Source organism: Pungitius pungitius, chromosome 10 (assembly GCF_949316345.1).
Source record: "Pungitius pungitius chromosome 10, fPunPun2.1, whole genome shotgun sequence".
NCBI lineage: Eukaryota > Metazoa > Chordata > Actinopteri > Perciformes > Gasterosteidae > Pungitius > Pungitius pungitius.
Genome location: NC_084909.1, coordinates 15,162,297 through 15,182,961, shown reverse-complemented (window position 1 = coordinate 15,182,961; position 20,665 = coordinate 15,162,297).

The window sequence follows — 20,665 nt, the reverse complement described above, 5'->3', positions numbered from 1 at the left end:
ATCAATTCCTCTGCTCATCCACCCACAGCTCGCTTCGCTCCACATAACTCTGCCTTCAAAGCAAGTTTCACCCTCTCCCCTCATGTCGCTTACCACATTGGGTCATGTTTTCATTTTTTGACACATCATGGTCGCATAGTGGGGGTATTGCGTACGTTGGCACCAGTGTTAATTTCGTTGACGAAAACTTTGATGAAAAATATTCGTTAACGACCTTTTTTCCATGACTAAAATGAGACGAAAAAAGATCTTAAAAAATAAAAAGACTAAATGACTAAATCTATAACAACTTTCGTTGACGAAAAAGTTGGTGGCGACTTATCACAATACTTTTTTAAAATTCGCATCTAACAGACATGGGCAACGTACGGCGGGCCGTAACGGTGGTTTTTAAAGTGTCATGATGACGTCATCCACGAACCCAGACCGCTCAGTCACTGTGGGGCAGCAGTGGATCTTGTGCGACGACTAATTTACGCTTCGGTTAGTGTGCGCTTCCTTGGTTTAGCTCAGCTGTCTCAGTTAAGCTAACGCCGCGGAACTCTAGAGACCGATGTGACCCGAAACCAAAAAATAAAGGAGAGCAAGAGAAAGATAAATAAAAAGTGGGTGTCCAGTTGAGAATGACTAGTTCACGATCCAGCCCCAAAAAGAATGTATTGCACCGATTGTATGACGTTAAGGGGTCTCTTTTGTTGGGACAAGGCATTTCACAGCGGAACAATAAAGAACCATAACGTTTCCGTCAGTGGCGGTTCTGGGTACGGGCGAACCGGGCAGCAGCCCGGGGCGGCATTTTATCATGGCTCATGGGGGGCGGCACGAGCACTTAAAAAAAAATCCTCTGCTCCGCGAAGCAGTTTTCTGTCATCTATCTATGCTTTGCTAGCCAAAACCTTTCATGTAATGATTTTTCACGTCATTTATATTAGCTCACACAAACACTTTTTGTCCCCGGCCCCTCTGTCAAGTTTAAGAACCCATTGTGGCCCGTGAGTCAAAAGGTTTGCCCCCCCCCTGCTATAGACCTATCCTAGGAGGGATATCTAATGGCCAACTTAAGTACTGCAAGATGCACTAAACAAAGTCATAATTGATGTTGCTCATACTGGTAAACAGCAGAACCTGGGCTACAAAAAGATTAACATAATTTTGACATGGACCAAACACAACTCAAAAAACTGGATTGATGAATGACCAGGTGTCAGGAGAGAGGGTGCAAGTCGAAGGCAGGCAGGACTCAGATGCAGGATCTTCAAAGTTTCCAAAGGTGCTCTTTATTCACAAACAAAAGCAGAAGGCCGTGCACCAACGACGACTTGACATAGACAATGACGCAACAAGGGACAACAGGCACACAGGGCTTAAATACACTAGGCAGGTGATTGGACACATGTGGAAACAATCAAGCAATCACAGAACAAGGCAGGAAGTGAAGCTAACCCAGGGACACAAGAGACATGAAACTGCAAAATAAAACAGGAAGGAGAACCAAACCGTGACACCAGTGTTATTATTTTGACGAGAATGTTCAAACAACTCAAAACATTCATAGTTTAAGAGCTAGCCTACTTTGAACTCAATACATAAACAACATCTCTAGAGAATAAAGATTCAGATTCAATGGCTTTTAAAAGCGTCTGTTCTTTGGGAGAAGGTTCAAAGGTGTTCGCCTATCGTTCGCTAGTCCGACCTTTACCATGGAGCTGTTCTGCCGATCCTGGATGGCTAACAGTGCTGTCAATCTAATATATGGAGATGGAATGACTGAATTCTATAGGCTCTAATGATTCCAATGAGGTGGCGATCGTGCTAATAAACCCATCCGTCGCGTAGAAAGAGCCTTGCGTAATGAGATCTTGCATAAATTGTCTACACTAAACAATCTCTAAAAATGTGTCCTTCACTTTATCAAAATCAACTTTTGCAGAGATAATGTAAACATGTGGTATAATCTGGTAGTAGTTTCTAGCTGCAAATGCATGAATGAATCCAAAGGGATAATCATCCTGAAAGTAAAATAGGTTTTAAATTGGAGCGAAAGACACATTAATAGGGAACCCACATATTAGGGCACCCAGGCTTGATGTATATAACAGTCGCAGACAATCGCCGGGGAGAGAAAGAGGAAAAAACGATGGAAAGATAGAAGTTTTAGATAAGTGTTATGCTGGGGAAAAAGAGCAGAAAGAAAGTGAAAAGATTTGACAAACAGACAGACAGCAGCGGCAAAGTGGAGTATACCGTAATGACAAAAGATCTGGCATGTATACTGGCATGGCACTTATACAGTATATGATCTAAATTGGTGTAAAAATTCAAAGCAATTTTAGTTGGAAACACAGCTGTGCTACTCATTTGTCACAGCGACAGAATGACGGACATTGTTTCTATGAGGATAAACAAACGGATTACCCTTCACGATCATTATAAAGCCATTGAGGGAGACCTAGTGATACACTGTTATGACATGTGCAGCTCTCTTCCTGCCTCCTAGACAGCAGGAGTGGTGGGAACCTAGGAAGTATTGCCGGTCAGCACTTCTATGAGTGGAAAAAGGGGCCATTGTTGTGTCAATCACTTTGGCGTGAGGAACACACTGGGACTCATGTAAGCTTTTGTGCCCACTACAGAAGCATGGCGAGGTATGTACAAACAAGCCGCACTGAAATAAAGGCGCAGACTGCCTGTTGCGAAAACTGAAAAGGGACAATTGTGCTTTCCCGTGTTATGCATACAGCGGGTGAAATACATTTTGAACACGTCACCATTTTTCTCAGTAAATATATTTCAAAAGGAGCTACATTACTTTTTCACAAGATGTTGGTAACATCCAAGTAATACATACAAAGAAGTTCAGAAATAAAGTTTTGTGTAATAATGTGAAATGACACAGGGAAAAAGTATTGAACACGCTAACTGATATTTATTCAATACTTTGTACAAAAGACTTTGTTGGTAATGGCAGCTTCAAGACGCCTCCTGTTTGGGGAAACAAGTTGCATGCATTGCTCTGGTGTGATTTTGGCCCATTCCAAACACCCTTCAAATCTTGAAGGTTCCGTGGGACTCTTCAATGAATCTTGATCTTCAGTTCTTTCCATAGCTTTTCAATGGGATTTAAGTCAGGTGATTGGCTGGGCCATTCTAGCAGCTTTATTTTATTTTTTTGAAACCAGTTGAGTTTCCTTGGCTGTGTGTTTGGGATCATTGTCTTGCTGAAATGTACACCCTTGTTTCATCTTCATCATCCTGATAGATGGCAGATTTCTGTCAAGAATGTCTGAAATTCATTCGTTCCTTCAATTATGTGAAGTTTGCCAATACCATTTGCAGAAAAGCTGTCACGGTTTGGGTCTGCTCTATGTCTTATTTTGTAGTTTTCATTGGTCTTGTGTTCCTGGGTAACTTCACTTCCTGCCTTGTCTTGTGATTGCTTGATTGTTTCCACCTATGTCCAATCACCTGCACCTCGCTTGTGTATTTAAGCCCTGTGTGCCAGTTGTCCTTTGTCGCGTCAATGTCTACCCGGCGTTGGTGCATGTTCCGTTGATTCATGTTGGTAAATAAAGAGCACCTTTGGAAACCTTGAGAAGCCTGCGTTTGAGTCCTGCCTGCCTTCCGCCTGCACCAGCACTCAACCTGACAAAAGCAGCCCCACACCATGATGTTCCCTCCTCCAAACTTCACTGTTGCTATGGTGTTTTTAGGGCGATTTGCAGTGCCATTTCTCCTCCAAACATGGTGTGTATTATGGCATCCAAACAGTTCAATTTTGCTCTCTTCTGACCTTACTACATTCTTCCAGTATTTCACTGGCTTTTCCAAATGTTGTGCAGCAAACTTTAAACAAGCTTTAACATGCTTTTTTTCAGCAATGGAGTCTTGCGTCGAGTGCATTACAAGTGGTCCTTGGCTCTTGGACAACTCTTCTGATTATTCTTTTCACTCCTCCGTCAGAATTCTTGCGAAGAGCACCTGGTGGAAACAAATTTATGGTGAAATGATTGTCTTTCCACTTCCGTATTATGGCCCCAACAGTGCTCACTGGAACATTCAGAAGCGTGTGCCTATAACCAATGCCATCATTGTGTTCTGCAACAATTAGGTTGCGAAGGTCTTGGCTTTTACCCATCATGGGATGTGTCTTGTGTGACACCTTGGCAATGAGACCTTTTTGTAGGCCATCAGTTGGGACTGAACCAGCTGATATTAATTTCCACTTACAAGGGTCTGGATTGCTTTTTAATTACTGATTACTTTTCAGCTGTTGTCTTGGCTTTCCATACCTTTTTGCACCTCCCTTTCTTCATGTGTTCAATACTTTTTCCCTGTGTCATTTCACATTATTATACATAACTTCATTTCTGTACTTCTTTGTTTTGATTTCTAATACTTGGGTTGTTACCAACATCCGTGGACTACTTTGGAAATATATTTACTGAGAAAAATTGTGACATGTTCAATACCTATTTCACCCGCTGTATGCATTCACAGGAGGGTCAAGGGGGAAGTGGGAGTTTAACATGAAGTGATGTGAGGGGATGCGTAAAGTGTGCCTCATTTTATATGATGTATGTACAGAAGCAGCGGGAATATTGCAGTCTTCACTCAGCCATATCACAGCACATGTACTTAATGCTTTGCTACAGCTCACTTCCCCACCACTAATGTCGAAATAAGACATCAACTTCAACTTGAAGTGACACGTTATTAGTGAAGTGATAACGCTACGTTTGCATGTGTACGTACATGAGGCCTGGAATGTTTACTTGTTCTTTTGCTCTTTATCACTGGCTTTTTATCTCCTCAGTCTCACAACATTAGAACCATTTGGGGACAATATTGTAGCTTACAGAGGACCCAGAGGGCCATCGATTTCCACCTGAAGTACAGATGGATTGTTAGCAGGGTTTCTGTCCATAATCACAACAGGGTTTTGACAACAGTAATAATGATTGTCCTGGTGAATAACACACTGCGTCTGACGGAGGCTGTTTCTGCTGGGGAGCCGAACACAGAGACAGCTCAGCTGGCCTGAGTGATCACAGATGCTGAATAGATTCCTGCCTTTTCTCTCCATCATTAAGTTATGTGGTGTGCATTCCTATCCTGAGCAATAAGGGCACATGATATCAAATTCATGCCTGCTGCTCGTAAGGTAAAACAAATGTTTGAGCGTTCTTTTTGGGGACACTGCAGACATGGAGATGAAACCATTTACCTTAAAAACTTACCAAAAGGCCCATTTTCAGGTCAGGAATGTGCCTGGTATGCCAGATGGCAAGTCTAGCTCTGCTCTCCATAGTGATCTGTAGCTGTTGGTATGAAAGCTGGAGTCTGTACAGCAGTGCTCTAAAGAGGCTTACTGTTAACAGCATCTTCAGATCTTTTCTTGACTGTTGCTACTTGTTGAGCAGCACCTGACATCGTCCCTCCAGTCAGTGTTTCAGTAATTCATTATTCTCTGCTTTGTTTGAGTCACACTTAGGCAGTAACTTCAACAATACCAAGTGACAAGGTTTCCCATATGTCCCTGCTACCGGCACGAGCTGAAAGGCCCAGCCCCTGTGTGACAGCGCTGAGTGGAGAACAATGGCATTAACTGTTGCGCAGTACAATGCTCCTTTAATATTCTTTGACAAGGCACAAGCTGTACAAGCAATGGCTAAGCATCTTGGTTGTCACTGAGGTTATAAACGACTGCACTTATAGCATGTGCATCTATTTTGCTCTATTTGACCCACGCTCATCCGCCTACCCTCATTGGGGTTTGTGGCCTCGCCAGCGTGATATCATGGGGTGGGGCATAAAAAGCAGTCAACATGCAGATTGAAAGTTTTTGGGGAGACATTTGTCAGGGCAGGGTTAAAACAAATTCGCAAATGGTATGTAATGACAAGCCATTAACATAAAATGGACATATTTTAAGGAACAAAAGATCTAACATAATTATGGAAAACGCGTGACCAAAGCCCACAACATTTCACCCACCGTTTCTGAGTTTATAAAAGATTTCACTATTTCTGTGCATAGCTTGAAATATTGCAGTTCAGTCAAACTATGTGAAATAACACAGCAGTGTGTTGGCCAATCAGGTGCAAAAGCAGATTCTTTGGTAGATTACTTAATATATATCAGCTTTACTGCCAAAGTCATGAGATCATAAACTTACCATCAGGTGAGCCTTTATAATGAAACCAGAATTATTCCGTCCTCTTTTCATTACATTTGATGAGATTTCGCAAGTTTTTTTTAACTCTAATGCCACTTTGACCCTCATGCTTTCCTCAACACAAACATATAACAACAGAGGCACCAATTTGTTGACCAGACCAGCGGTCCCCAACCTTTTCCGCCTCACAGGAAGGTGTGGTGGACACAATTCTAAACACGACAAAATAACCAGCTGATGGGTAAACGTGAAAAATGACGCTTGGGAAAAAAAATTGTATTCATTCTTTCTGTGCGGCCCAGTAACAAATGGCCCGAGGACCGGTAGTTGGGGACCACTGATTTAGACCACACCCTAGTGTGAGATGTATTTTCCTGTCTGTGTGGGTTTTTTAATACTCTTTTTCTAGTAGAACAAAATTGTGACAACGTATGAAATAATCCTGGGCTTCGTATGACAATATATGGTAGACACTTGCTGCTGTGTTTCAAATGACCATATCTGGTAAAAATTTGGACTGGGGAATGGAGAAGTGGGATAAGTGTGAAGAGGTCAGGCCTGTGGGACAAACTGTTATGGCACAACCACTAAGGCAGAATGGAGGAGTAACCTTTACCTCGCACCTAATTAGGAAGAATGGAGAAGTACAAAAAAAACATCTTGTGAGACGAGTGCCTAAAACGAGCCAGTTTAGATCAGTTCTTAAGGGGTGGGGAGAATATAAAACAGGTCAGTCTGACAGCTGGCAGACTCTTTGATGGATCGCTTTTTGATGCGTGCTTTGGGGTCTCCATGTGCATCTGCGTGAATTGTTAATGTGTCTTTGTCTCTTCTAAATATATGTTAACTTTTTTTAACAATTGATTGACGTCAGATTCTTCTCAACAACCAACTCGGAGGGATCGGATTTCCTGACACTAGTCACACTTCTGATGGTGATATCATGTTCATGTTTACTATAAGCATAAGAAAAAAAACAGTCAATCAAATTACATGAAAGCAAACTGTGAGTGAGTGGATCAGGGGAAAGAAACACACACAGAACTATAGACACATGAGGCTAACGAGAGATTACAAATTCAGTATATATTATTGGGGCCTGAGCCGACTGAAATTGCAAGAATTCTTATTATTTCGGCACTTTGATCGCACTTTTGGGGACTTCATCATGTTCAAAAACTCTTGAATTTTTGCACGCGCTTCAGAAGTGCGAAAAATTTATATATTCTTCGGGTCGTGCCATTGGGGGATGAAAAAAAGTGCTCTCTAGCGCCCCCATAAGCAATTCATATGGGGACATTTTTGACCACTTTTACCGATTGAGCTGGAACCTTTTCACACAGGTGCTCTTGGATGTGCTCTACAAAAAAGTCAATTATGGTATGCAAATCCACCTACCGTTTTATGTCCGCCATTTTGAATTTTGTGAAAAACACATTTTTGCGAACTCCTCCCAGACGCCTGGTCCGATTCTTACAAAATCTCCGGCAAAATGATCATTGGCTCAATGCCACCAAAAGTTATGAAAGAATGTTGATATCTCATTTTTCATTAAAGTTACGGACCAATGAAGTTTGTAGGGTTGTGTCCTGAAAATTGAAAGGCCTATAAGTTTTTTTTTCTAACCTCCATTCTCACCAAATCATTAGGACATGTTCACATTGAGTCCTAGAACATCCCCAAATATTTTCAGAATATTTGAACATTAGGGGGCGCTATAGTGATTGTCTGTATTTTTTGCATTTACAAACGAATGAAGTCCTCCGAGAATTTAAATCCGATCCATTTCAAAATCTGGCAAGTTGATCCTGACACCCATGGGGTCAAAAAAAGAAGAGTTTTCATAAAACTACCTGGGCGTGATCGTGCATCCAGGTTGGACAATTTTTCGACAAAATGTAAAATGATATAACTCCAAGGAACATTGATATTTCTGGCTAGAAATGTTTATTTATGATGCTTGTGTAGGCCTACAAGTATTCCCATGCAGTGATTTTCGAAAAAGTATAGCGCCACCTATTGGCTTAGGTCAATGCAAATTTCTACAGTTAGATGTCAAGCTCCTAGCCCTTTAATCCGATCCACCTCAAATTTGGGAATATAAGCCTTAAGACTATGATGATAGGTCACAGTGAAAATTGGGAGTTTTGGACCAACTTTGTTGCCGTGACGACGCCATCTTCGCATGAAAGTTCAAGCACATCTTCTGAGCCTTGGCAAACTCAAACTCTTGGAAAGGTCTGTGAGTGTCCTAGGTGATGACTTTCACAGACCTGATGTGGAGTTAAAAATTCCCTCCATAGCGCCCCCTGGAAGTTTTTGACGAAGCAGCGCCGGCACTCTGTTTGACCTACAAGTGTGGTGATTTTTTAACAAATGTATTACGGGGAGACTTAAAGTCTCTGAGGACTATGCTCTAAATCAAACAGGAAGTCAGTTATAACTTTTTTTAGTGTGAATATTCCCTGTATTTTAGCAGGAGAGTGACCAATCCTATTTTAGTGACCTTTTGACTCTGCAATCCTATCAGAGAATATAGCTCTCCTGCTAAGCTGTTGGCCCCCAATGCTGTGGGAGTGATTTCAACTCCCGATGCAAGCATACTTTTTTTTTTTCCTTCTCTTTTTAGACGCGTGTCAGGCTGTTACAACAAACAAATGGATCCAGATTACTCTCCTTGTTGAGGTTATTGACTTACATTTTTACACTTCAGATTAGGGGTGTCAAACTCATTTCAGGTTCAGGCTAGATACTGATGCGGTGCACATACGATCAATGCGAACAGCTGACGAGGGGAGGGGAGGGAGAGGGGGCCCTGGCGGTACGCAGTTCAATATAATTGAATCTATGATTATCATATAATCTATGGTTTAAATACACGTATTCTGCCACATACGGGTGGAGATGCGAACACGTTTACTCTGCGATCTCCATACACTGTCTCTGCTCTGCTCACTGAAGTAACGGCAAAGGGGGTGGGGGGGTGCTGGCGGTAAGCACTCTTACTTTGGGATGTCAATCTTAAGTTCCACACCCAAAAGCACCCCTGAATTTGGCCATAGGTTCGGCCAATCATTGACCAGGAATTTGGTGCGCAGGCAAGCAGAGGGGGCGGGACAGACAAAGAGCGACGAGGAGAAAGGATGGCGGGGACATGATTGTTCAAAACACTGGCCCTTTCTCAATATGCGTTCTTGTGTGGACTTTTGTTCTCGTGGACTCGTGAAACGTCATCAGTCGCAGCCCGAGTACTGTTCCAATTCTAAAGTCCGCATCTGGCCGAGAACGGTTATAATACCCGGATGTGACTCGCCCCGCCCATTTTACCGGGCATGCATCGGAGCAGGCTCGTCTGTTCTTGTGAGAGCCAAATATCCCAGAAGGCATTTCACCTCAGCAACAACTTTATGTCGAAGTTTATAAATACTACTTTATTTAAGTAACGTAATGTAATTTTATGACTGAAGTTAGTTGTTTAAGCAACTTTTGTTGTTACAATCTGCTCCGTGGATCGAGATGTGAGGTGAAGTTAACGGACCGTCAGACCCTCCAGCACTGGGCGGTCAGCTCATCTCAGCCCACAGAAAGCAGCCTGTTTTCGGCGAGTCTTCTGTGAAATGCTCCGCCTGTTTTCACGTCTCCGTAGCGCTTATACATGAGATTTAACTGTACTATAACGAGTCTTCATACATTTTAATGTGGTGTCAGAGACTGATGTTGTTCACCGTCTGTTTGAGGACAGAGTTTAGATTCATAACTTCATGTTTAAATGTAACTTTAACGTATTGTCTGTATCCGCAGAGTGCAGCTTGTTTATTGTCCATCATTGTGCATTAAAACTAACGATGTTTTCATTAAAGGACATGAGGAGACCGTCCTCAAGACTCTAAACCGGCAGCAGAACTCCAGCTTCAAATAAACTCTGAAGCTCTGAATTATAAAATAATAAAAAATTCCACATATGAATTATTGTATAGTTCTCTGTAAGATCTTTGATGTGTGGTCAGCAGCTTGCTGTACGAGGACCACTACACTGATTATCAGCCTCTTGATATTTGAGTAACAAGACAAACGGTAGGTGTGTGTGCATTCAAATATTTTAGTATAAGTTTATTTTTTGTTACTGTATCCAACCTCCTCCTCCTAAAATGATAAAGCTAATTATTTTATGACTGATTTTATATATATATATATATATATATATATAATGGTTGTTACGCACCAGCTCCCTAGAAGGGAGGGGACTGCTGACACACCGCTGTTCAAGGTCCAAGTGTGTCACTGACCGGGGGCTTGTGGGGGTCGTGGTGCAAGCAGGACACAAACAGTTTTTACCGTGTATAGATTATTTATTTGGTTTCTACTCACACGGATTGCAGGGAAAAGGGCTGGACAGGACCAAAACAACGAAACAAACAAAAATACACAGGCTTGTTCCTATCTATAGTGCCGTAGCTTTGGCACGCTAACCAAAAATACAGGTGGTGGTCTGCCCAGGTCTAAGCTAGTGTTTCTAGACAGAGACTCACTGCGGGCAGGGCTGGACTGGGACAAAAAAAGGGCCCTGGCATTTCTGCTCAGACCGGCCCCCCACAATCGGTCGGACACAACCACCAACCAGTACACTATCCTAGCTTTTCCTGTAGATATGCATATCTACTGTTCCGTTCCCAAAAACCCATACAAGGTTGAGAACTACTGTAAGTGCCATGGACAGTAATGTCGGTAATCAGACAGTTGATGGACCCCATTGACTTCCATAGTAGAAAAAAAATACTATGCAAGTCAATGGGGTCCATCAACTGTCTGATTACCAACATTCTTCAAAATATATATTTTTGTTTATCAGAATAAAGAAATTCATACAGGTTCGAAACAACTTGGGGGTGAGTAAATGATGACACAATTTTCATTTTCCCCTCTTTAATATGACACCAAACAACATTTACCTCTAATTGTTGAGACACATCCCATAAAAAACCTATACAAACAAATTACTCACACAAAACGTCCTGATATATATATATATATATATACAATTTAGAGTATTCACTTGCCGTAATATTGGATATTGATGATATTGGAAATTCAGAAGAAACATTAGAAAATATCTAGTTGGTTGAATATACAGCTTTCAAAATGCAAAGCGGGTTTTTAACCCCCATATAACATACGTTAGCTACCTCTTCTAACGTGTAACTCGTTGGTGAGTAATAATTAAAATAATCAAATGGCATCATTTAAGTTTTTTTCTAGAGAAGAAGGGCCGTCGACGACCGTTATGAGTTTGAAATGGTTACATTAGAATATCCGAAGTTGCAATTGAATAAGTGAACTCTCAACTCTGCTAGCTACAATAACAGTGCTAAATAGCTTATGCTGTGTTATTTGACTTTAGCTAACTGAGTGGCCATTGCAGTCACTTTTAAGTGACAATTTGACAAATGACAACCTGACACTCAGACTTTCTAATAGCAACAACCGACAACGATAATGTTTGTTGCCTTATTATAATATGCATTAATTGAGGTAACTGTTAAATCGTCATCATCTTCGTTGTGGCCCAGCCCAGCCACACACACTATCCACATGCACCCGCCCTGATTAACACTCCCTCCCTGTTCATTTAGCTACCTGCTTGCTTACCGTTTCAATGACACTCTCCTGCTCACTCTGCCACACTGACACCTGCTGCACCTTCTCCTCTGCTGCCTGCGAGCTAGGTTTGCCAACCGTCCCGTATTACCCGGGACATCCAGAATTATGGGCAATTTTGATTTGTCCCGGCCGGGACAGCTCCAGTACCGATTTCCAATCACAGCCTGCTAAGTCAATGACGCGCGAAAAACTCCCGGTTGTTGTGAAGTTGTGGCGTATCAGACCAGTGTGTGCGCGCGGGTGCCGGGTGGCCAGAGCGGAGCATGTGAGGTTTTGCAAGCCCGGCCGCCGACTGCTAGCACCCCCCTGTCAGCCCGCGAAAGTGTCCCTGATTTGGGGTTGGGAGAGTTGGCAACCCTACTGCGAGCCGCAAGCACCGCTATCGCTATGGCTAGTCACCTCTCCTCCTCCATGTGCTATTTATGATGTTTATGACATGCTGTTTCTGCAACATGTCGTCAGGTTCTGTAGTAGTTTTGGAAACTGAAGCTACAGCACTAAACACGTCGGTTATTTTTGAAAATGTTGAGGCATCAACCTCTAGATTTTTTTTGGCCCGCAATTTCTCCGCAGCCCCTTGCTCTTACGTTTTTGTTTCTCCATCTTAATCCACACATTTCTTTCTAGCTTTGAGTCACTGAATGCATCTGACTGACACACGGAGAGGGAGGGGTGGAGCCTGCAAAGAGATGATTGGGCCAGCCCAGTGTCAGTATGGAAAATGAACCAATGGGCCGCTGTCCCTGCTTTCGGAGGCCCCCAAGTGCGTCGGCCCACCGGGCCCGGTATGCCCGATTACCAGTCCAGCCCTGACTGCGGGTGATGTATGCCCATGGGCCTCTAGTCTAGCCACAACGGCTCCCTTCCCCCTGGGACAAAAAGGGAAAAAAAAGAACACAGTCGTTAGTACAGAAAAATGTATCTAATATATATGAAGAACAGATATAAAAAAAAAAACTAAAACACCCACAGAACAGTAAATTCCAAGACACAATGAAAAGCAACTTTCTGCCCATACAATAACACATGTCGAGCCAGCCAGCCCCAGGGGCCTGAAGACTGTGGCCTTTTGTGGTCTTACTGGACAGCTTGGAGTTTCCACAACCGATACAAAGTAACCTTCCCGTCCATGACACATCAAAACCTACCGTAGCGGCATAAACTTCTTCAGCAAAATCTCAACCGGGAAACTACGTGCAGCCTTAAATCATCCCCAATTAGCCTCACTCCTTAAAGGTCTATCAAAGAAAGAGCCCTCGTCACCAAACCCTCACCTTTTGAACTCCTGTTCACTTATATCTTCACTATCTGTTCCAGATACACCAACCCGCACCTTGCCTTAATCTCGGGAAGTCATGTTCTCGCTGGCCTTTTTTGGATTCCTTAGATCAGGAGTGCCCAACCAGTCGATCGCGGTCTTCTGGTTGAGGGGTTTTTTTTTGTTGGTGCGTATGTGTCATTTTATATTACACTACAGCCTATCATGAGTCCTCGGCTGCGCACCCTATCAGTCTCACCCCACGTCCACAAAAAGTATGAAAACGAAAAAAGGTAGACCGTAGGTCACATTTAACCTACGGTTGGAGCGGCATTTTAAAACGGTACACGGGAGCTACGAGGGGGATTTCCCTTCAAAAACGCCTTTACGCGCCACAAAGGTGCGTGATTTGAAAACACAGCTTGCAGCACGGCAGTCAATCTTCATCAAACCGAAGACACTTTTCATCAGGATGGTTTTTGAAGACATGAGCGCTAAGGAAGAGCTACTCACAATTTTGCCATTGAAAGGACACACCGGAGGTGAGGATATTTTTAATGCTTTCATGGGATTTGTTAGCGAGACAAAACTGACGCTCTTCAAGCTGATCTCCATCACAACTGATGGGGCGCCTGCTATGATGGGCCGCACCAGTGGGTTCATTGCACTGTGCAAAGAAAGTGAATCTTTCCCGGATTTTCCCGGATTCCCGAGCTGCAGGGTATGGGTAAAGATGTAGTGAGGAGTTCAGTGAACATGTTTAAAAGCAAGCTACAGCTGATGTCAAGTAGGCTGCAGTGTGGTAACCTGCGCAACTTCTCTCACATGCACGCAGAACTACAACTTCAAGGCAAAGATGTGACACAGCTTGATAGTGCACGCTATGAGGAGCATGTGCAGAGCATCTTGTCAGAGTTTGAGAGGCGTTTTACTGACTTTGGATCTATCGAGCCTGTAGCAAGCTATGTGTGTTATCCATTTGGTGCAAGTATTGATGTTGGTTGCCGCCAAACATTGCCACCAAAGTCAAATTACTTTTCGTCTTCGAAAGCTCCGCTCTTGAGGATGAGATTCTGACTTTGCAAAATGTTATTGAGATCTTCATCTCAGAATTCGTCCTGGGCGCACGGCAGATCCTCCGACGTAGCTCCACACAACCCATCCGATCGACCAAACTAAATCAACGACACGTTCACTCATGTTAATCGCCTTCACAAATGTGAAACTTGCGGCCCGCGGGCCAAATCCATATGCAGGGGCGTCCGGCTGCCCATCCAGTGCGTCTAGGGTTGGTGGCGGGGCACTTAGATAGGGCCATGGTGTGTTCTCACCCAGTTTGTCACAGTATCACTCCACGAATCAGAAAAACTTTTAGTTAATTTCTTAGTCCGACACAGATATGAATGTATTTTAATATTTCTCAATATTGAAGACAGTACAGATTTTCGTCTCATTATTAAAGGTTAATCTAATAGATTCACTGGTACATGAGTTACAATTTAGGTTTCTATTAAAAATGTTCTCAAATGTTGTCTTGAAATGCAAATGAGGCCTTATCTAATATTAACTTTTAGGTTTTCAGGAGAAATCCAAAGACACTATTCAACAAAATAGTAAAACAAACACCTGACTGTGAATTGTGGATGTTTTCTTTCCCCACGTCTGAATGAAGACTTATTTAAAAAAAATAAAAAGCTTGAAAAATTGTGTTTTTGCTGATAGCTATATGGTTTTGAAAGTTTTATTTTTACTTGAGATAATTTTGTACTATAACTTAGGATCTTAGTGCTTCTTCTGCTAATGTCTTGGGAGTTTGGCACTTTGGGAAGGAAAGGGCCTGGCTCGTTCCAGAGATGGGTTAGGCTCCTGCCAGAGGGGAGAGCAATCATGCATTTCTGAGTTTTAATTAATGTAAATGATTGTCAATCACGATAAGACTTTAACTCTGCTTTTTGTGAGTCACTGTGTCCTTCTTAAAAAAAACTGTAAAGGAGTGCAGGGAAGAGAGTGCACGTCACTGAACAGGTTTTGCAATGAAAGAGGAGCAGCCTTATACACTCACCGGCCACTTTATTAGGTACCCCATGCTAGTAACGGGTTGGACCCCCTTTTGCCTTCAGAACTGCCTCAATTCTTCGTGGCATAGATTCAACAAGGTGCTGGAAGCATTCCTCAGGGAGTTTGGTCCATATTGACATGATGGCATCACACAGTTGCCGCAGATTTGTCGGCTGCACATCCATGATGCAAATCTCCCGTTCCACCACATCCCAAAGATGCTCTATTGGATTGAGATCTGGTGATTGTGGAGGCCATTTGAGTACAGCGAACTCATTGTCATGTTCAAGAAACCAGTCTGAGATGATTCCAGCTTTATGACATGGCGCTTTATCCTGCTGAAAGTAGCCATCAGAAGTTGGGTACATTGTGGTCATAAAGGGATGGACATGGTCAGCAACAATACTCAGGTAGGCTGTGGCGTTGCAACGATGCTCAATTGGTACCAAGGGGCCCAAAGAGTGCCAAGAAAATATTCCCCACACCATGACACCACCACCACCAGCCTGAACCGTTGATACAAGGCAGGATGGATCCATGCTTTCATGTTGTAGACGCCAAATTCTGACCCTACCATCCGAATGTCGCAGCAGAAATCGAGACTCATCAGACCAGGCAACGTTTTTCCAATCTTCTATTGTCCAATTTCGATGAGCTTGTGCAAATTGTAGCCTCAGTTTCCTGTTCTTAGCTGAAAGGAGTGGCACCCGGTGTGGTCTTCTGCTGCTGTAGCCCATCTGCCTCAAAGTTCGACGTACTGTGCGTTCAGAGATGCTCTTATGCCCACCTTGGTTGTAACGGGTGGTTATTTGAGTCACTGTTGCCCTTCTATCAGCTCGAACCAGTCTGGCCATTCTCCTCTGACCTCTGGCATCAACAAGGCATTTCCGCCCACAGAACTGCCGCTCACTGGATGTTTTTTCTTTTTCGGACCATTCTCTGTAAACCCTAGAGATGGTTGTGCGTGAAAATCCCAGTAGATTAGCAGTTTCTGAAATACTCAGACCAGCCCTTCTGGCACCAACAATCATGCCACGTTCAAAGTCACTCAAATCACCTTTCTTCCCCATACTGATGCTCGGTTTGAACTGCAGGAGATTGTCTTGACCATGTCTACATGCCTAAATGCACTGAGTTGCCGCCATGTGATTGGCTGCTTAGAAATTAAGTGTTAACGAGCAGTTGGACAGGTGTACCTAATAAAGTGGCCGGTGAGTGTATATGTAAGTGCATATATGTAAGACTGTGTGTTGCTAGGACTGGACTATATGACGATCCAGCCGTGATTTGGTTGGGAACGTGTGCGCAGTATAGTCCCAGACGTATTCTTTTACATGGTGACTTCATGTGAGAAAAGCTGCGATATTATTCCTGGCTACGTCTATTTTTGGAAATGCAGCATGTCATTAGTTACAGGCACGGCACACCACAAATTCTACCTAGCTTCCCTCTGAGTTTCCATGGAAATTTTTATACTAACAGAAAAAGACAAAAATCCTGTCCCTTTAACACCCACAATTCATCACTTGAGGAGAGTTTCTCTTTAATGACAACACATCACCAACCTCTTAGCGAGGGCTGAAAGGCTGACCTTTAACATCACATTTTGAAGCAGGGTCCAGGGGTCACGCCATGACCCCCTCAGGGTTAGGGATGAATGAGGTGTGACTATGAGCCAAAGCAGGAGGGCAGGAAGGTGGGCGGGGGCACAGACTGCATGGTTTCTGTCTGCAGTGTGTGACAGACGAGTCAGAGAGGTTTGTGTTAAGGATGCTGGAGGAGCATGGAAGTTATATATATATATGCTCAGTTCTTAATGAAGTGAACTAACTTTTTCCAGAGCTTAAACTGGTATACAGTTTCCATCAGTGAATGGCGTTTGTACATTTGTCATTCTATTAACAATGCAAGCCTAGTAGCTGGCATTTGTCCATTTTTAGGATAATTTATCCACTATGGAAAATAGGGTCAATGTTTTATTTTGTGACTCAGTTTTTATTACTGATTTTAGTGCATATAAAGTACTTAACTAAGGCTACTTAATGGAAGTTAAACATAAATAAATGTCCCCCTTATTTAGCTTGTCTCACACATCTAGCTATACACTATAAAGAATTACTGTATACTCATAGTGCATTTTTAAGGGTATCTTACAATATTTCATAGTTACTGTAACAATTTTATCCCTTGCATGTAAATGTCCTGTCAATTAATGATAACAGCAGACTGATTTTACAGTATAATATACAATTATACAAGTTCAGTGGATCACTGAACTTGTATAATTGTATATTAGTGTTTCTGTAATGATTAAAGAACATGTTTAACCGTTCATTGCTTTAAAAAAGTGACAAGACATGATCAACTGTTCCTGAACGTGATGTCAGATAACCTCAGTTCATCCTGAGCACATTTCATGTAGAGTTCAATGGATGAGTTACTCATTGCTTTGTATCTTGAGGTAAAAGCAATGTAAAATCAGGTGTAAACAAGACTGAGGATTTCTTTAAATTTGCCTCCGGGTGAAATGACCGCAGGGATCCGAGCCAGAAGGCGACACAGGCCAAGGAGACGAACTGAAACGATTTTTCCAACAAAGATCACATTTTTTCCCTTGAGGGAACACAAAATCTTTTTGCGTTACAGATTAAGTAGCCATGCAATATTACAGTTACTGGAAGAAATCAAAGATGACATAGAATCTCCCACTCAGCGTTCACATTACATTCCAGCAGTTGTTAGACTCACTTGCTACATAACAATTATTGACATCTCGATAATTTCAAACAGTCATAGCCGTATCACAGCACCTAATGCTTTGCTACAGTGCACTAGTCAATACATACAGCGGGGGAAATAAGTATTGAACATGTCACCGTTTTTCTCAGTAAATATATTTCCAAAGGAGCTATTGACATGACATTTTGGTAACAACCCAAGTAATACATACAAAGAAATAAAGTTCAGAAATTAAGTTATGTGTAATAATGTGAAATGACACAGTAATGGTTTGTCTCTGTCTTAGCCCTGTGATTGGCTGGCAACCAATCCAAGTTGTACCCCGCCCGAAGTTGGCTGGGATTGACTCCTGCGACCCTGTTTGAAGATGGATGGACCATTTAATGCAGGCTATTCTATAAATCAAATCTTCCAGTTGATTAACTCTTATCATAATAATAAGTATACATACTGAAAGTTTCAAATCCAAACACTGTTCATCATCACGTAAGAGGGAGTCATTAAAGTGCAGTGCTCTTCACCAAACTCATTAACATGTCACACATCAGGTAAACTGTTCCATGACCTCACAAAGCCGACAGGATGGCTCAACACCATTTATTCTCTAAAAATTCAACTGAAACCATGGTTAATATATCATACAGAAGATGTCCCTGGACCCATTTTGATGAGTTTTTCTTGAAACCTGTATATTTTATTATTCTATGCAATGATGGCGCCAGTTATTTACCCGTTTGCTATTTATGGTTGACAAATCAGGTCACTTTTTAACCAGCCGTCCAATCCCAGTGAAAGAGGAAAAGGACAGATACTATGAGAGTAGACTACTCCTCCATTTCCTTCAGTAATTGAACCAGACGATTGTAATCTCATCGAGATGCGTCTTCACACAAAATCCAGAGCAAGTACTCGATTATTTTAACTCCTCTAACTTTCTGTTCATCGCAACCCGATTAAACTGTGCACCTCAACATTGCTCTCAGCTGAACCTGGCTTTTGTGAACACAAGCTTTGTACAAAAAGGACACGTGATATCGTATGACTTTCACATGTACAAACAGATTACTTGTTCAGATTTATAAAGAAGTCTTTTAACTTTCATCGTTAACTTTTTCCTATGATCACTGGGCAAAAGATTAACGGATCATTGATGTTAAAACAGTGAACAAAGACATGTGTCTATGCTTAAAACCTAAAGGCCTACATTTTATAAGTTAAATTACCTTCACTAATGGATCATTAGCTCAACTAACTAACGCTAAGTCGTCATGTCTTAAAAATGCTTTCTCAATGAATTGTTGTTTCCAAAAACGCAGCATTGATGTTTGTGATGAAATTAAGTGTGGCTCAATATTCTTTATTCATTGTGGGGAGGTTTCCGTTCTCAGGCTCCATAAACAAAATGCACTGGGGGGTTCTGATGAAGACTGTTCCAGGATGTGGAAAGGATGACGCTGCAGAAAGACCAGCTTTCCACTCCAGAGCAACTCAGAGTCATTCAATTGGAACAGTCCAAACAACTCCTATCTAATAAAACCTTGCATTCTTTACTGACTTCCCCCCTACTCAGCTCACGCATTCACTAGTGAGGCTCTTTTCTGACACAGTAAAACAAAGAGGTCCTCATCAGAAAAAAACCACTCCATGTCTTAACCCATTAGCGGTGAGCACTGTGGCAGTGTGTGCCGATGCATACATGCCTACATATACCAAGTGACCGAGCATGTCAGTACATACAATACTGTTTGTGTACATGTGCCTTCACGCCTATGTGCACACACATGTGTGTGTGTATTGAAATTTCATATTGTAAAGAGAACAGTACACCAGCAAGATCCTTTGGCCCTGGCACCATCTATCTCTCACTTTCAGGGTCACAGAGGCCAATTAGCCCTTTCCAGTACTCAGGTTCCTCCCCCTAGGATTCAACACGATTAATGCGAACACCAAACTAGTGTTTTCAAGTAAACGACACTCTCTACAGACAGACACACATGCAGCAGCCATCTTGTCTTCCAAATCCAGGCCTGTCATGCATGCATTTTGTCCCTTTTCCCAAAGCAGTGTGTCTCAGAGAGAAGTCATTCTGTTGTTGTAACTAACACCCCACTTCCACTCCCCTCAGTCAGGGTAAATATATATACTGGCCCAGCCTGTCTGGCTGGCTGGCCCTGCCCTGCTGCACACAAACACACACACACAGGAACTTCTCATTTATATTACTGCATTATAAGAACTTGTGAGATGGAATTGGCCGAGCAAAGGTTGTAGCAGTAGTGAGAGAAAATGTGTGCATGTGTATGAGAGATTTGGGAATACTTGAGGCGTGTTAGGGCGTTGATGTGTATGTGAGGACATAGTAGGTTTTTGAAGTGTATCTGTATATGTGATCTTGTTGTGTTTGTTTATGTACCCGTGCTATGGCCTGAGGGAAAAACTACCTCATAATTCTCAGCGTTACTCCCTGCCAACTCCCTCTGGGAAAATTATTGCTTTCTGTTGCCTGCCTGCACAGGGAGGTCAGAAGTCTATTTTTTGTACACCATGGGACTATATACCTCCGTCTAGAAGTGGTCACTGTACAAAGGTTAGGTGGTCCTTTAAGATGAAGACGATTATACTTTGTAACTATCCCCAATCAGCCTGATAGACCATTTAACAATTTGATGCAGAGAGTTTCTGTTCTTTAAAGATATGTTTCCCAATCATGATAGCAGACAAACAATAAGATTGAATCTACAAAAATACAATAATGTGAAAGTAAAGACAGTTTTGTC